Source organism: Sorex fumeus, unplaced genomic scaffold, assembly GCF_029834395.1.
Source record: "Sorex fumeus unplaced genomic scaffold, SorFum_2.1 ptg000045l, whole genome shotgun sequence".
Taxonomy (NCBI): domain Eukaryota; kingdom Metazoa; phylum Chordata; class Mammalia; order Eulipotyphla; family Soricidae; genus Sorex; species Sorex fumeus.
In genome coordinates, this window is record NW_026606102.1 from 2,299,988 (window position 1) to 2,317,500 (window position 17,513).

General features: G+C 48.3%; 1 protein-coding gene across 1 annotated transcript in view; it reads right to left on the bottom strand.

Annotated features, from left to right (window-relative positions):
- The window catches only part of AK4 (adenylate kinase 4), a 76,475-nt gene that overhangs the window by 25,583 nt on the left and 33,379 nt on the right, over positions 1-17,513 (bottom strand). The window lies entirely within an intron of this gene.

Below are 17,513 nucleotides of genomic sequence, written 5' to 3' on the forward strand. Positions count from 1 at the left end.
AGAAAGAGATGGGAGAGACACTCACCAAGCTGCCCACAAGCCCTACCTTGCTGGGGCAGGGAAGACTTGGGCAGATGCTTCTCGAGGGATTTTCTAAATACTGGCTTCCCTCAAGGCAGTGGTGGGCTCTCATACTTGTCCCCCTCAAGAATTACCAGGGGGAAACAACAAGTTATCAGAGCAACCCTCGGAGATCAAACAGAACAGGAGGGCCCAAGTGACAGTACAGCGGGGAGGGTGTTTGCCTTGCACGCGGCCAACCTGGGTTCAATTCCCAGCATCCTGTAAGTCCCCGCAACCTCCGCCAGGAGTAACTCCTGAGCATCGCTGGGTATGGCCCCAAAACGAAAACAACAACAAAAGAGACAGGAATAAAAGTGCAAGAAAAAGTTCATTATGCATACATAGGTTTTCTAGATTTTCACTAGAAAATCAGAGTGAAAAAAAACAAAGCTGGGGTTTAGCAAAGGGCTGGTGAAACCTCCCAAAACTTTCTTTCCCTTTATGGGGGCAGTATTGGGAACGGAGCTCAAATCCCCCCATGCCCAGCGCCAACGGGTTCCATCCCTGCCCTCCTCTCTCAGCCCCCAGATTCTGGTGATGAGGAAAATGTGCTTATCTAGAGGGTTCCTGGTGAGTGGAGCGAAAGGAAGAAGAAGCACAAACACTCTCCTCAGAGACTGAAAGAGAAAGGTCCCCCGGACTTGAAGAGAGAGTACTGGGTCATACAAACAATCACCCATCTTTATTTTTCCAAACCTCACCGGAAGCAGATGGTGCCTTGTGGGCACAGCTGTGAAAGCAAGTCAGTATCATCAGTGAATGGCCATGTTTATAAGAAGATGGAAATTAACTTTTTTTCCTGAGAAATGCTTCTAATCTTAATTTAAAATAATTAAGCAGGGAGAAGGGGAGTTAAAGATACAGCCGATAGTGCTCAAGGTAGACTCCGGGCTCTGTGCTCAGGGGTGCTCAAGGCTTCTTGCTTGCACAGCCCGGCCCCCAAACCACAGAGCTATCTCCCGGGCCCCTAATTTTTTACATGTTGAATTCAAAGTTGGTTTTAATAGAACCGATCAGGACTTTTTATTTTTTTTAAATAATAAAGATGATGAAGTTGTCTGCACTCCAGGGAACTCTGCTAATGAATCATTAAGAAGCACATTCTTGACAGGTCAATTACATTTTCGTAAAAACATCACACAGAATGAGATTACTGGGGGACTAGTTCAAGAAGCATTCACCCTGCCTCACCCTGAATTCATGTAGCCTCTCCACCTACCTCACCCTGAAGAACTTGCTCCCCTAGAGGACAGTACGACAGTACAGAGGGTAAGGTGCTGACCCAGGCTTAATCCCCGAGTACAGAGCCCGGAATAAGTCCTGAACACTTCTGGGTATGGGCCAAAAACAAACAAAAAATAACAACAATTAAAAAAAAAGTTAAATAAGGGGGCCGGAGTGATAGTACAGTGAGTAGGGCGTTTGCCTTGCACGTGGCTGGCCTGCGTTCGATCCCTGGCATCCCATATAGTCCCCTGAGCAACACCAGGAGTAATTCCTGAGTGCAAAGCCAGGAGTAACCTCTGTGCATTGCTGGGTATGACCCAAAGAAGAAAAAAAAAAGCTAAAAATAAGAAATAACTCATTTGGGAAGAGAATAAATACCTGAAGAGGAAAGCATAACAGTTTACCTTAACCCCATCCTTGGCACGGGCAAGGCATTATTGATCACATTCATTCTATCCCCTGGGCTTCGGGCTGGGACCACAGATATACATGGTTCAGTGGTAGACACTTGCTCTGCACGTCGGAGGCCCCGGGTTTGAATCCAGGTACCATCAAAAGGAAACTAGGACTAGTCATTACAAATAGAAAAAAAGGAAGTAAGTGGGGCCATAGAAACAGAACAGTGAGTAAAATGTTGTTCTTGCTTGCGGCCAACTGGGGTTTGATCCCCAGAACCCCATATGGTCTTCTGAGCCCCACCAGGAGTGATCCCTGAGTGCCCGAGTAAACCTTGAGCACCACAGGATAGGGCCCCCCAAACAAAAAATAAATAAAAAAGAAATGCATAACTCCTAAGTAGGGATATATAGAAGGATTTTAAAGAGATTGGGCTACATTATGGCTTAAAATTCTTCCTATAAGCTATTAGTGGCATTGGAATATATTTGGTGGAGCCATTTATGAAGAACAGTATCCAAAATGATACCCCTCTTAGATCTGCATATCTCCAAGATGAGCCATTATGTACCTTCCACAAACAGCTCAAACTTGAAGCATCACCTTCCAGGCCCGGGGTGGCTCAAAGGGCTAGAGCGCATGCTTTGCATGTGGGATGCCTGGAGTTCAATCCCTGGCACCGCACGGTCCCTTGAGCAAGCCAGGAGTTGGGCCCTCACCCTGGCCTGACACAGTGTCACCCCAAAAAACAAAACCACACAAAAACGGCTTTCTCTTGCCATTCTGCTTCTGCCTGGAGTCTCGGCCTGAGCCAATGGTAGCCTTTCTCTCAGATGTTACCTAAGACTACACACCAGCTGCTCCATCTTCTCGCCGTCTCCGGCTCTTTGTATCTGACTGAACAGGACGTTCTTGACATTCACATCCACAAAGGCTCTTGGCTCTCAGCTGACGAACAAACCAGCAGAGAGAGTCCGTGGCAGAGCACACTGTGCCAGCAGGGAAGAGACCAGGATGGCCTCGGGCTGCCATGGCAACGGGAGTGGGCAGGCTATCAGTCACTGACTCAGGGCAGAGAAGTGCGGAGTCACTCTTCAAATCCAACTGAGTCATCTCCGCAGAGCCAAGATGAGGCACCTGACTCAGGACTCGTAGAGCCACAGACAGACCCGCCCTCTCCCAAGGCTGATTGATCCCTGGCTGCTACCAAAATCCAAATTGTGAGGCTGGAGCAATAGTACAGTGGGTAGGTCGTTTGCCTTGCATGCGACTGACCCGGGTTCGATCCCAATCATCCCATAGGGTCTTCCGAGCACCACCAGGAGTAATTCCTGAGTGCTGAGACAGAAGTCACCTCTGTGGATTGCCAGGTGTGACCCAAAAAGCCAAATAAAAAAATAAGAATCCAAACTGTGTGCACATAAGATCAACTGACTGCCAATTCTGGGTGCTGAAAAACACACTGGGAGCACCAGGTTAGAGGGGGGAATAGGGGGATGGTAGGGGACATGGGCAGGGGTTGGGGCTCTTTAGTAGTGGAGGTAACTATGTACATGGAGACCACAATGTCAACACTACTGTCAACCCTAACATACAATTTTTAAAAATTTAATCAAAATTGCTATTAGGGACTTTTGCACATCAGTCAACAAAAGGGATAATAATGCCACCTAAACCAGGGGTAAGGAATTATTTTTCTGCCAAGGGTCATACGGATATTTATAGCATGATACTGGCATACGGGCCTCGGGCAGCCAATGATTCTCTGAATTACTCCTGGTGGTGCTCAGAGGACCCTAGCACCTCACTAGCACCTGTCTCATCATGGACCGGGGCAGAGCCTGTGACCTCAGGGTCCTTCCCTGTGAGTTAAAAATTCCCCTGTTTCGCATCTCAGGAGCAACCCACAGAGTCCAATCCCAGCCCTCCACTCCCAGCCCAGCAGCCCTTCTCATGCAGAACACAAGCTCTGAACCCTGACCCCTTTTTCGAGCTCCCCCCTCCCCACTGCCCTTTGCTCGACTCACAATTCCCCTTCCCTGCCACAGCGTCACCTCCATGAAGGCTGTCATGCCATCAAAACTCCACAAGGCGCTCGCTTTTTCAAGCCTGGCTTCTCCCTTGGACATGAATCCTTCCGTTGCTTTGTTCACTCAGAGACACCAGTGTTCCCGCTCTTCTTTTTTTTTCTTTTTGGGTCACAACCGGCTATGCACAGGGGTTGCTCCTGGCTCTACACTCAGGAATTACTCCTGGCGGTGCTCGGGGGAACCATATGGGATGCTGGGAATTGAACCCGGGTCAGCCACATGCAAAGCAAACGCCCTACCCACTATGCTATCGCTCCAGGTCCTGCCTGTGTTCTCTTGAACAGGTATTACTCTTTCTCTCCCCCCATGTCTTTCTTTTTCTATTCTTTTCTTTTTTTTTTTGAAAGGGGTGTTTTTGGGTCACACTCTGCAATGTGCAGGGGTTCCTTGTGGCTCTGCACTCAGAAATTACTCCTTGGATCATATGAGATGCCGCAGACTGAACCCAGGTTGGCCATATGCAAGACAAACGCCCTACTCGCTGTACTATCACTCCAATTTTTAACTCACTCCATCACCCCCCCCCATGTCTTTCTAAGCAAATTTCATCTATAAAACTATCTTGCTTCCCTATTAAAAAAAAAAAAAAGGCAGGGGGTGAGGGGAATGAAGGAACCTGTTAGTTTAGCAGGTAGGAATCTTGTCTGGCAGGCGGCTGGCCTGATTGGATTCCCACCATCCCATATAATCCCCTGAGCCCACCAGAAGTTACCCCTGAAGACAGAGGCAGGAGTAAACCCTGGCCCCAAAACAAAAAGAAATAAAAATTGCACAAGGACAAACACACACCCATCACCTACTGGTATCTTCTGCCGCCTTGCACTGTTTTTTTAAAACTCCAGAACTTCCTTGTATATCATATTGATGTATTGAGACCATATTTTTTAAGTGAAGTAATGTTTATAAGATTGCAGAAACAATTTCACCTCTTCAAAATATGTTACCACACCATACCAGACCTCAGTACATGTCTCTACCTCAATTCATTGGCATCCTTTTCTACACATACATGTGCACATGCGCGCGCGCGCGCACACACACACACACACACACACCATTAACCTCCTTTCTACAGGAGGAATGCTTTCTTTGGCTTTATCTGTTCTCTTGCTTTGCTTCTCTGTATCCCACAGAAGTGAGGTATTTCTTTTCCCTCCTGATTTATTTTGCTCAGCATAACATTCTCCAATTCCATGCTGTCTCATTTGGCATGATTTCATTTTTTCCTAGCGCTGAGAAATCACCCCAAATCTCCTTTATCTATTCAACCAGCATTGGGCATGTGGGTATTTCCAAATAGCACTCCAAGTCACGGAGCAGGGCAGATGTACTTTTTTTTTTTTTGAGATGGGGTTCGGGTGATTTGGAGCTACACCCAGAAGTGCTCAGGGGCTGCTGTTCTTGGCTCTGTGAGCAAGAGTGATTCTTGGCACTACATGACCCATATGAACTGGCGAGGACTCAGACGGGGCTGTGGCAATATAGCCACATGCAAGGCCAGCACCTTACTTTCTGTATGTTCTCCCCGGCCCTGATTTAATGGGCTTACAACCAGAAGTGCCAGGGGACCATGTGGTGCCAGGACTCAACCCCAGACTCCAGTGGGCAAAACTTGCACTCCAGAGCTGGAGCGATGAGTCCAGCAGATAGGACCCTGACCTTGCACGTGGCCAAGCTGGAATCAATTCCTTGCCATCCCATAAAGTCCCCAAAGCCCACTAAAAGTGATCCCTGAGCACAGAGCCAGGAGTAAGCCCTGAGCACAGCTGGGTTTGGCCAAAAACAAAACAAAACAAAATCCTGCACTATAGCCCCTTACTTAGGAATTACTGGGTCATATAGTAGCTCCATTTCTAACCTTTTTAAAGATCTTTTAAAGTTTCTACTGAGGCTCAACTGGCTGAGCTCATCAACAGTGAATGAGGCTCTTTTTTTTTCCCAACACTCCTTTCATCCCTGGCTTATGACCTTTCTGACATACATATTTTAAGTATTTTATCATTCTTATCATACTTACATATCACACATATTATCATACTTTATGACATACATCTTTCTCACTCTGATTTGCATTTCCCTAAAGAGAAATGATAGGCACTGTTCCCTGCTTTACGTTTTCTTTGGTGAAGTGTCAGCTCAGCTCCATCCCCTCCCCCGTTTGCTTCTGCTTTGGGTGTTTTGGGTTCTATTTTGTTTTGTTGGGGGGGGGGGGAGGGCTTTTGTTTTTGCCATACTCAGCAGTGCTCCAGGGTTATTTCTGGCTGTTTTTAGGTCAATCTTGGCAATGCTTTGGGGGGGGGGAGGGGAACAATACTTGGCAGTGCTGCGGTTGGCCACATGCAAAGCAAGCACCTTACCCTGTTTTTATCTTTCCAATTCCTTCCCCATTATTTTTTTAATGTTCATGCTATTCTATTTTCTGAGTACCTTTTTTGTCTTTTTTTCTTTTTGGGTCATATCCAACAGTGCAGAGAGGTTACTCCTGGCTCTGCACTCAGGAATTATTCCTGGCGGTGCTTGGGAGACCATATGGGATGCTGGGGGTCAGCCGCATGCAAGATAAATGCCCTACCCGCTATGCTATTGCTCCAGTCCCTTTTTACTTTATATTCAGTAAACATTACCCCTTTTTCAGATTTTGTGGCATACCTTCTCTCATTCAGTAGTCTTCAATTCAATGCCCTTTTTTTGGTGCGGGGGGAGATTTGGTTTTGCAGTGCAGAAACTTATTTATTGCAATCCATCTATTAGTGTATTTCTATTGTAGTTAGGGTCAATCTTCCAAAGACAGCAAGACTACCAGAATGTTTTTAGCCTGTTTTCTTCCATGGATTTTGTATTTTGGGATCCAGCATGGAAATCATCCATCCATTCTGAGCTGACTTTAGTGCATGGCATGAGACACTGGCCCTGTTTCCCCAGCACCATTGATCAAGGTCCTTTGACGCTTTTACAAAACTTTGGCTCCAGGTCTGAGGTCCTGGGTGGGTGGGAGGAAGGGAGGTAGGATAAATGGATTAAACTCAAAAATGTGCCTATTAAATATCTCACAGTGGTTCAATTAAAAATAAATAAATAAAAAGTGCCTGTTAAGGCAGCAGGCTTAGGAGTGAGAAGGAATCTGGAGACAGTGGTGGTGGGATTGGGGCTGAAACACTGTATACCTGAAACTCTATTACGGACACTTTTGTTAATCATGACGCCTAGGGTCTTTCTGCTTCTGGTTTTGTTGTTTGGGGCCACATCTAGCAGTGCTCAAGGCTTATTCCTGGCAGGCATGGGGAACCATATAGGATGCCAGGGATTGAACCCGGGTCAGCACACACAAGGCAAATCCCTACCCACTGTACTATCATCGAGTCCCTCTAAAAAAAAAAAATTACCTTTTTTTAATAAAAGCCATATTCATAGTATTTTCATATCCTTCAGATAAATGCCCAGGAGTGGCAGTGCTAGATTATGTGGATTTCCTTTTTTATGTTCTAAGGGCTTTCCATACTGGTTTCCATAGAAGCAGCACCAATTTTTAGTCCCACAGTGTACCAGTTTTTTCTTCATATTTTTTTCTCCATATCATTGATAATATCTGTTGTTCCCAATCTTTCTAACATAAGGCCCTCTCGCCAGAGTAAGAGTACCTCCCTGTGGCTTGCATTTTCATGATCACAGGCGGATAATGCACTCTCTCTTAAAGATGAAGACACTGAATCTCAGGCTAGATGATTAATTCATAAATGCATGCACGTGTTCATGCATGTATGTATGCATACCACGACCACCAAGCTTTCACACAGTACACTGAAAAGTCAAAATTAAAATCAAGAATTGATTGCCTTAGGGGGGGCTGGAGCAATAGCACAGCGGATAGGGCATTTGCCTTGCACGCAGCCAACCTAGGTTCGAATCCCAGCATCCCATATGGTCCCCTGAGCACCGCCAGGAGTAATTCCTGAGTGCATGAACCAGGAGTAACTCCTGTACATCGCCGGGTGTGACCCAAAAAAAGCAAAAAAAAAAAAAAAAGCAAAAGAATTGATTGCCTTAAAAAAATAAATAAAAAAGCCAGATTCAGCCAAGACCAAGACTCATGTTGCAGATTCCAGGACAATGTGAAAATAGTCTCCTGATCCAAACTCTCTCTGGAAGTTAAGAGACGGCAATGGAGGAGGAGCACTAAGCTAACTTAATAAACATGTGGATAGATTAGGGACACAGCGGCGATATGGGGAGGGTGGGGAAAGGGGGACTCGCTCTAGAGCAAAGAAGGCTGGAAATCGTGGTTGACTACTCATGTTGATCCTCGGCATCCCATATGATCCCCCATGCACCACCAGGACTGATCCCTGAGTACAGAGCCAGGAGTAACTTCTGAGCACTGCCGAGTGTGGTGCAAAAAGCTAAAAAACAAAAAACAAAACAAAAAAGAAGAGTTTGGCAATGAAATCATGATCACAATCACAATCATCCTGTTGTTCATCGATTTCCTTGAGCAGGCACCAGTAACGTCTCCTTCTTCCTAGCCCTGAGGATTTAAAAGAGCCATTTCAATGCTCTTTCAGGATTAGGAGAATGAGACCCATCATTGTTACTGGTATTTGGTATATTGAATATGACACAGGAAGTTTGCCAGACTCTGCCGTATATACTATATATATATATATACATGTATATATATATATATATATATATACACACACACACACACACATATATACTAAAATTTTCTTGTCCACGCATCTGTTATTGGATGCTTGGGTTGTTTCAGATCTTAGGTACTGCAAATAGCACTGCGATAACAGTAGACAATAGTTGAATAGTAGATAATAGTTGAAAAAGACATGGATGTCTACTATTATCGCAGGCAATGAAATAGTTACTTTAAAAAGCAGATCAAGGGAACCAGCTATTCTAGAAATGACTTCTCCTTGAAATCACTTTAATGGATATCTTGTAGGAAGAAAGCAAGCTTCATTGCTTCATTGCGTTGCCTGTACCCACTGTGCAAAGAACAAGCAAAAAGAGAGGGGATAGAACTGAACAGACACTTCATTTGAGTCCAAGAAAGACATAAGCAGAAGAAATCAGAAGACTTTCTCCCTCCCAAACCAACAGCCAGGGGGCAAGTCCAAGGTCACAATAACTCTGTGGAAGACTCCAGAACCACCCTAATCTAATTTACTAAGAGGAGGAAAGATCTAAGCCCAACAAACGTTTCCAGCTGTGTTTGGCCGCCCGGGCTCTCTGAGGAGCAGGGCAGAGAGCAGGGCCTGGGTTTTGATATGAAATCAAACTTCCACATCTCTTGTTTCCGACCAGCGAAGCCCAGAAAGGTCGACAGCCTGAGCGGGCTGGATTGAACAATGTGTCCACAGCTGGCGAAAGGCCCGATGGCCACAGCAAACTGAAAGAAAACACCTGTCAGAGGACAGAGGCCCACTCTGGAAGCTGGGGCTGTCAGCTGCCCTGCCAGGCTCCCTGTTAGGGACAGCGGCCAGTGGCCAGTTGGCTGCTCTGGCTAGAATGTTTAGGGAACACAGCAGCTTGCATTTCCAGAGTGATTCCTCTGAACCACTGTTCATGCAGTCACTGTCCTAGAGTCCTTTGCAGCCTTAACACAGACACAGCGCACCACACACACACACACACACACACACACACAGAGACCATTTACAAACCACCAGGCAGGGTCCCCAGAACTCTGTACGACTACCTCTGAAGGTGGTCATCTCTCCAAAGCCTAACCCTCCTGGGTATGGAAATTTTTTTTAGGAAGGACGCAGAGGCTACTCCTGGGCCTATCTTCAAGCACAACCCCTGCCAGTGATTGGTACCAGGGGTTTGACCCAGGCTCATGGAGCTTAAGGGAAACACCTTAACCCCTGCACTCTCCGTCTCTACCCTGGAAGATATTTTTACTACCTTAACCCTTCCACATTATAAGGTGCTCACTATTTTTTTCCCCCTTTCTTGGGACACACCCAGCGATGCTCAGGGGTTCTACACTCAGGCATCACTCAGGTGCTCCAGGAAACCATACGGGATGCCGGGGTTGGAACCCATGTTGGCCATGTGCAAGACAAATGCCGTACTGCTGTACTACCACTCTGGCCCCTAAAAGGTGCTCACTATTAACTGCTTGACATCATTCACTGCATTCCAGGCAGGAGATAGGGCAAAACAGTCAACTGCTCAAGAGGACGGACAATGGGCCCCCACTGTGAATTATCCTAAAAGCGCTTCAAGGATGGGAGTGGAGGGGACTGAAAGTTCGACCGTGAGGCCAGGAGCTGGGTCTTCATGCTGCTCACAGGCACCCACCATGCAGGCCGCCCTGAGGCTCTGCTCTCGGAGACCCCAGGTCACAGTTGAGTGTATGGACCCTGCATCCAGGCAACTGAGTGAGCACCAGAGACGAAGATGCCTCAGGAGCTGGGGAGACAGGACGGGTGTTAAGGAGCACACCTTACACCACCTTGCATCCAGCTGCACCTGGTTCCCTTTTTATTATTAAAAGGTAAAGGTAAAGGCCCTCCCGTTGATCGTCGATTTGCTCGAGCGGGCCCAGTAACGTCTCCATTGGAGACTTTGTTGTTACTGTGTCTGGCATATCCAATACTCTCGGTAGCTTGCCGGGCTCTCCGAGAGGGGCGGAGGAATCGAACTCGGGTCGGCCATGTTGGCCGCTTGTAAGGCGAACGCCCTACCCGCTGTGCTATCGCTCCAGCCCTTTTATTATTAATTATTATTATTATTATTATTATTTTATTTTTTGGGTCACACCCAGCGACGCTCAGGGGTTACTCCTAGCTCTGCACTCAGGAATTACTCCTGGTGGTGCCTGGGGGACCATATTGGATGCCAGGGATTGAATCCAGTTTTGCCGCGTGCAAGGCAAATTCCAGGCCCCCTGGTTCTCTTTATAGCCCTGCATGGGATCCCCATTGCCAGGACCAACATGTGAGCACAGGGTCGGGAAGAGCTCCCGAGCACTGTGATCAAGTGTGGCCCAAATGCACCCACCACACCCCCAAAACATGCTAACACCAGAGCTGAACTGCAACCTCTGAGGAGACGTGTGTGAGCACCCTGAGGAACCCCCGTTCGTGAGCACCATGACAGAGCACAGGCACAAGCACTAGCAAGAGTATTTCTTTTTTACTGTTTGCACCAAAGGCAGCTCTGTGGAAAGAGTGAAAAGTTGGATCCCCTCAGAGGCCGAAGTGAAATCTAGCCTGCCCTCAGTAGAACTTCTCTAGAAGGTCAGACATGTGCACCCGGTGCACCTCAGAATGCCCAAACTAAACTGCGAATCTGCAAAAACAAAGGCTATGCCCCACCCCCTTCATGAGAATAGTTTGGGGGCCAGAGCGATAGGACAGCGGGTAGAGCGCTTGCCTTTCATGCAACCGACCCAGGTTTGATCCCTGGCATCCCCTCTGGTCCCCTGTGTACCACCAGGACTGATCTCTGAGCACAGATCCAGGAGTAATTCCTGAGAACTGTTGAGTGTGGTCCAAAGAGCCAAAAAAAAAAAAAAAAATTAAAAAAGCTTGGCAATGAAGTAGTTACTTGAAAAAAAGCAGATCAAGTGAACACCAACTATTCCAGAAATGACTTATCCTTGAAATCACTTTGATGGATATCTTCTAGGAAGAAAGCAAGCTTCAAAAAACTTCTTGGATCAGAAATAGCTATCAAAGCCCTTCAGAAGTGCCAATTATGAAAGAAACTCCTCAATTCAAGGCTGGGGGACACTTAAATGGCTCATGGCGGAGGTCCAGGCTCCACCCTTCCACTGACCTTGCTCACAGCCAACAGGGTTTTTGCCCCTTCACACCCAAAAGACTTGGTTCTAAATCCCTCCCTGCCGCTTACAGAGAGAAATCTGCGTCTGGAAAGCGCAGCGACGAAGGTCTGCAGGCAGCACCCCCATCAACGCCCAGCACCGCCTGGTCCCCTCAGCACCAAAGCTGAGGTCACAACAGCAAGGCATCTCACTGGCCACAGAGCCCTGGAGGGTGTCCTAGCCTCCTGAGCACCTCTTAGGAGGACCCTCCCCCACCAAAAACACAGAAACTTCTATTGGCATGAGCCACAGTAGAGCGGGTCGGGTGTTTGCCTTGCACGCATCCAACCCAGGTTCAATCCCTGACATCTCATATGCTCCTCCAAGCACCGCCAGGAGTTCCCCCCCAAACACACACACACACACACACACACACACACACACACACACACACACACACACCTTCTCCTTCTAAACCTGGAGTTTTGATTTTTTTTATTTTAATGAATGAACTTGAGATACAGTTACAGACTTACAAATTTTCATTATTAGATTTTAAGTGGGGTGGAGCGATAACAGAGGGTAGGGCGTTTGCCTTGCACGCGGCTGACCCAGGTTCAATTCCTCCATCCCTCTAGGAAAGCCTGGCAAGCTACTGAGAGTATCCTGCCCAAGTCTGAGCTCCCTGTAGCATTTTCGACATGCTAAAAATAGTAACAACAAGTCTCACAATAGAGACGTTACTGGTGCCCGCTTGAGAAAAATCGATGAACAATGGGAGGACAGTGCTACAGTGCTACATTTCAATCAAACAATGTTCAAGTACCCATCCCTCCACCAGTGCCCACTCCCCACCAATGTTCCCAGTGTCCCTCCCACCACCCCTACCCCTTCCCACCCCCTGCCTCCTCTGTGGCAGGCACATTCCCAATTTCTCTCTCTCTTTTTGGGTGTTATGGTTTGCAATATAGGCACTAAGCAGCAATCATTAAACCTGCAGTTTAGAGTCAGATCAAACACTGATTCAGAGCCTGGCTCAAACCCTGACCCGACCACACCGCAGCATGGATAAAGCGGGAATGACATCACCCAAGCTTGTTTCTCAAACTGCATGTGATGAATATGTGTAAAAAATAAGGAATGATGCCTCTGGGCAAATCCCACTCAAGAGCATGAAATTAATAAATAAGGCTTTGCTCCTATTTGCCAGGTGTTTTTTCTAAGCCATGTTATATGCATGAGCTCATTTAAGAGTGAATATCTGAGGTTAGTGATATCATTTTCCCTCGTTCTTCAAGATGTAAACAGAGATGGAGACAATCCCGTGGGCAGGACCAGCCCACCTGGGTTCAATCCTCCGCAACCTCATCTGTTTAATTAAAAGCTTAATAAAATTACTTTTATTTCATTACTTTATAAATTCACACACTGCAAATAAAATTTGCATCATTAAAATTCCTTCAGTAGGGATTAGAGAGATAGCACAATGGGTAGGAAACTTGCCTTTCAATACAGTCAGCCGGGGTTCAAAACCCCAGCACCCCAATATGGTCCTCTGAGCACTGCTAGGAGTGATTCCTTTTTTTGTATTTATTGGCTTTTTTGCATTACACCTGGTGATGCTAAGGGCTTACTCCTGGCTCTGCACTCAAGAATTACTCCTGCTCAGGGAACCATATGGAATGTCGGGGATCGAACCCAGGTCAGCTGCGAGCAAGGCAAGTGCCCTACCCACTCGTGCTATTGCTCCGGCCCAAGGAGTGACTCTTGAGTGCAGATCCAGGAGTTACCCCTTGCCAGGTGTGGCCCCAAACCAAAAACAAGAAACAAAAAAGTTCCTGAGTATCAAATGTGAAATACAGGATACTATTATACACCCGCCGCATGACAACCACCCCCCGCAGCTTTCAGGAGTGACCCCTAAATGTAGAATCAGGGATAGCCCTGAGCACTGCTGGGTGTGGCCCAAAGGCCAAAGAAGAAAGAAAGAAAAAAGAAAGAAAGAAAGAAAGAGAGAGAGAGAAGGAAAGAAAGAAGAAAGAAAGAGAGGAAGAAAGAAAGAAAGAAAGAAAGAAAGAAAGAAAGAAAAAAGAGAGAAAAAAGAGAGAAAGAAAGAAAAGAAGCAAAAGGGCACAGAGAGGGTAGGTCACTGGCCCAAAGTAACTCAGCCAAGAAGGGCAGAGCTGGAAGGGAAGCTCAAGCCAGGCTCGGCCACTCCCTCTCACTGCCTCTCCCTATGGGTGAGCCTGGGATATTCCTGCATGAAGGGCAGACATTCAGGCAACAGTGCTCCTGGAGAATGTGCACCCTGTGGGGAAAGACAAGGGTCTGCTCTGCGGAGTTGCCTCCTTCCCGCCGGGGGCTGCAGAATGAACTGTGTCTGAACTGTGTCGGGTGAGCAACCTTGTGCAGCACCCACCGCGGGGTGCTCCCTCCTCCCAGCCGGCATCCCCAGCCCCTGGAGCATGTGGAACTCCCTGAGGAGGACAGTGCAGGGTCATTCAAGGCTTGTCGGGCAGGGCGGGGCAGGGCGGGGCAGGGCGGGGCAGGGGCGGGACAGCTCAGTGGGACCCTCTGGAGGGCTAAGGAGACCCCCAGTTCCTGCGGGAATGGGCACAGGCTGGAGGGAGGCCTCTCTCCCTCCTCAAGCACCAGGGCCTGCCCTGAGCCAGACTGTACTGGATGAGGATCTGCAGAATGAGCCCTCGGGGCTGGCACAAGCTCGCCAAGTAGAGCCGCACAAAAACCACCCCGATGTGTCAGGGGCCACACAGCAGAGTAACAGGTTGTCCCGGACTCCGTGGCACACCACCCTGATGTCAGCCTGTGTGTCTCTCCCTCTTCCTGCTGCCCACAAGCTCCTCACACCTCCCCCAGGCAGGCCTCCAGTCCCGGGGTGCCAGAGACCCACTTCCTGTGAATACCAGTAAGAGCCACCGCACTTGCGAAGGGCCCAGGCCTGAACCTCTGGGTCTTCCCAAGGTCCCACAAAAGACGTACTGGATGTTCTGCTCCATACAGCCCTGCCACGTCTTCCTGCTACTCAACAGTTCCGCAGTTCTGGTTGTCCCAGCCAGGACCTTCTTAATTTATTTTTATTTTAGACAGCAGGGTTTACCACACTGTTCATGTACAGTTTAACGTGCGCGCGCACACACACACACACTCCCGCCACGGGCCCAGTATCCCTACCCTGTGCTAAGCTGCCTTATAGAGCCCAGTTCTCAGTTTCTGTTGCCTCTGGCATATTATCCGACTATTTTGTTTCTTCTGTTTAGTTTGGATTGATTTGGGTTAGGGGGGATGGACCTGGCGATGCTGGTTTACTCCCGGCTCTGAGCTCAGGAATTACTCCTGGAACTGCTCTGGGATCTATATGGATGTGGAGGATTGAACCCAAGCTGGCGGCATGCAAGCCTTAACCACTACACTATCTCTCTGGCCCCTGTTGTTTCTTTTGGGCGGAGGAAGGGTTGGGTCACACCCAGCAGTGCTCAGGGGTTACTCTTGCCTCTGCACTCAAGAATTACTCCTAGGGGCTAGAGTGACAGTACAGCGGGTAGGGTGTTTGCCTTGCATGGGGTCAACCTGGGTTCGATTCCCAGCATCCCATGTGGTCCCCCGAGCACCGCCAGGAGTGATTCCTGAGTGCATGAGGCAGGACTAACTCCTGTGCATGACCAGGTGTGACCCAAAGAGGGGGGAAAAAAAATGAATTACTTCTGGTGGTGCTCGGGGGACCATATGGGATGCTGAGGCTTAAACCTTGGTCAGCAGCATGCAAGGCAAGTTAGTACCCTACCCACTGTACTATCGCTCTGACCTCTATTATCTATTTATATTCCACAGAAGATCACTAGGACCACCTTCTAACTTTACTCAGCACGAAACCCTCCAGATTTCTCGCCAGAGAGGCAAATCATCACCTTCATCTCTTCTTATACCTGAGTAGTATTCTACTGTAGGCTGGAGCGATAGCGCAGTGGTAGGGCGTTTGCCTTGCACGCAGCCAACATGGCTGACCCGAGTTCGATTCCTCCGCCCCTCTCGGAGAGCCCGGCAAGCTACCGAGAGTATCTCGCCCGCACGGCAGAGCCTGGCAAGCTCCCCGTGACGTACTGGATATGCCAAACACAGTAACAACAAAGTCTCCAATGGAGACGTTACTGGGCCCGCTCGAGCAAATCGATGAACAACGGGAGGACAGTGACAGTGATTCTACTGTGGGTCCAGACCATGGACCCAGGCATCTATTCTTGGTCATTTGTGTTGTTCCCAGATTCGGGCCATTATGAATAGCTGCAACAAACACAGGAGTATAAAGGTCTTTTCTGAATAGGGCTTTGGAGCCTCTGGGGTAGATGCCAAGAACTAGAATTTCTAGGTCATCTGGAAGCCCAATTCTTAGGGGGTTTTGTTTGTTTGTTTACTTGTTTGGGTTTGGGGTCTACACCCGGTAGTGCTCAGGGCTTGCTCCTAGCTTTGACCTCAGGGATCACACTTGGCAGTGCTCAAGAGACAATCCAGGGATCAATCCAGGTGGGCTGCATGCAAGGGAAGCAATTCCTTGCCCCAATTCCTATTTACTGAGATGTGTCCACATTGTTTTTCCAAAGGCCAAGCCTGACTTCTTGAGTAACACAGACTCAACGGCAGAGGTGAGGACAGTCAGCAATGCTGCCCGACCCCAGAGGGCACACCACGATGAACCGGAAGCACTGAAACGCCAGCGTGAAGCAATCTGGTGTTATCTGAGGGATCTCTGTGATGGGACACGCCAGGCACTTTGGGGTTCTCACCGCATTCACTTCTGTTCATTCCAGTGAGCACAGAGGGACAGGGCTACACTTGGCTGCCCTGACTGATCCCTTCCTGAGGGACCGTCTGTCAGCACAAGTGGATGCCTGCTTCCCAGATGCTATCTCATCCCCTGAAACACCCACAAAGTGCCTAAGAGTCGAAACAAAGGTTTGTAGATAAAGTCTAAGAGATTCTCCTGGGAGCAAGAGTTTGGGCCATGAGCAGGAGCGATAGCACAGCGGGTAGGACATTTGCCTTGCACGCGGTCAACCCGAGTTCAATCCCCAGATCCCATAGGGTCCCCCAAGCAACAACAGGAATAATTCCTAAGTGCAGAGCCAGGAGTAACCCCAGAGCATCACCGGGTGTGACTCAAAAAAAAAAAAAAGATAAAGAAAAAAAAAGAGTTTGGGCCAAAGGAATTGAATACCATTTGCAAAAGTCGCCAGACTGAGAGGTTCTTCGATGCCTTCTCAAGGCTGGAAAGCACCTGCCTCCCTCCCTTCACCTCATGGGTGGCTCAGCGGAAGCGCACTTGTTGAGGGTTCGATCCCTAACACTGCACCAAATACACCCACCTCCCCTGGACCCTTGTCTGTCCCAACCCAAGTTCTGACCCAAAGGTTTCCTAGTGAACCAAAAGCCATTAGGTTTTGTTCTGTTTTAAGCCATCTCTATAACATATTTATACATAAAGTAGCTGTGTCATGTATAGATCATACACGGCAGATCGTGACAGTAAACGCAATGTAGAACATTTCAGGGGGCTCCTGAGCAGTGCTCAGGGATTGCTATTCCCGGGGATACTCGGCCAAGCAGGCTGAGGCCCAAGAACAAGGTACTGCTTCCCACAGTACCGGGGATACTCGGACTATGAAGGTGAGCTGAGAACTTCTAGGAAACCCCCCAGAGGTGCTTGGGGAACCAAGCGGTGATGGGGCTGGAACCCAGGTGAGATGCAGCACCCCACACACACCCCTCGGCCTCTCACAAAATTGTGCTCTATGGCATACTGAATTTATAACATGCTAACAGAAATCTCTGACGCTGTCCCGTCCTTCACTCTGTGCTCATGGCCAGTCTCAGACTCAGGAATCAGGGGCCTGAGCGATAGCACAGTGGTAGGGTGTTTGCCTTGCATGTGGCCAACC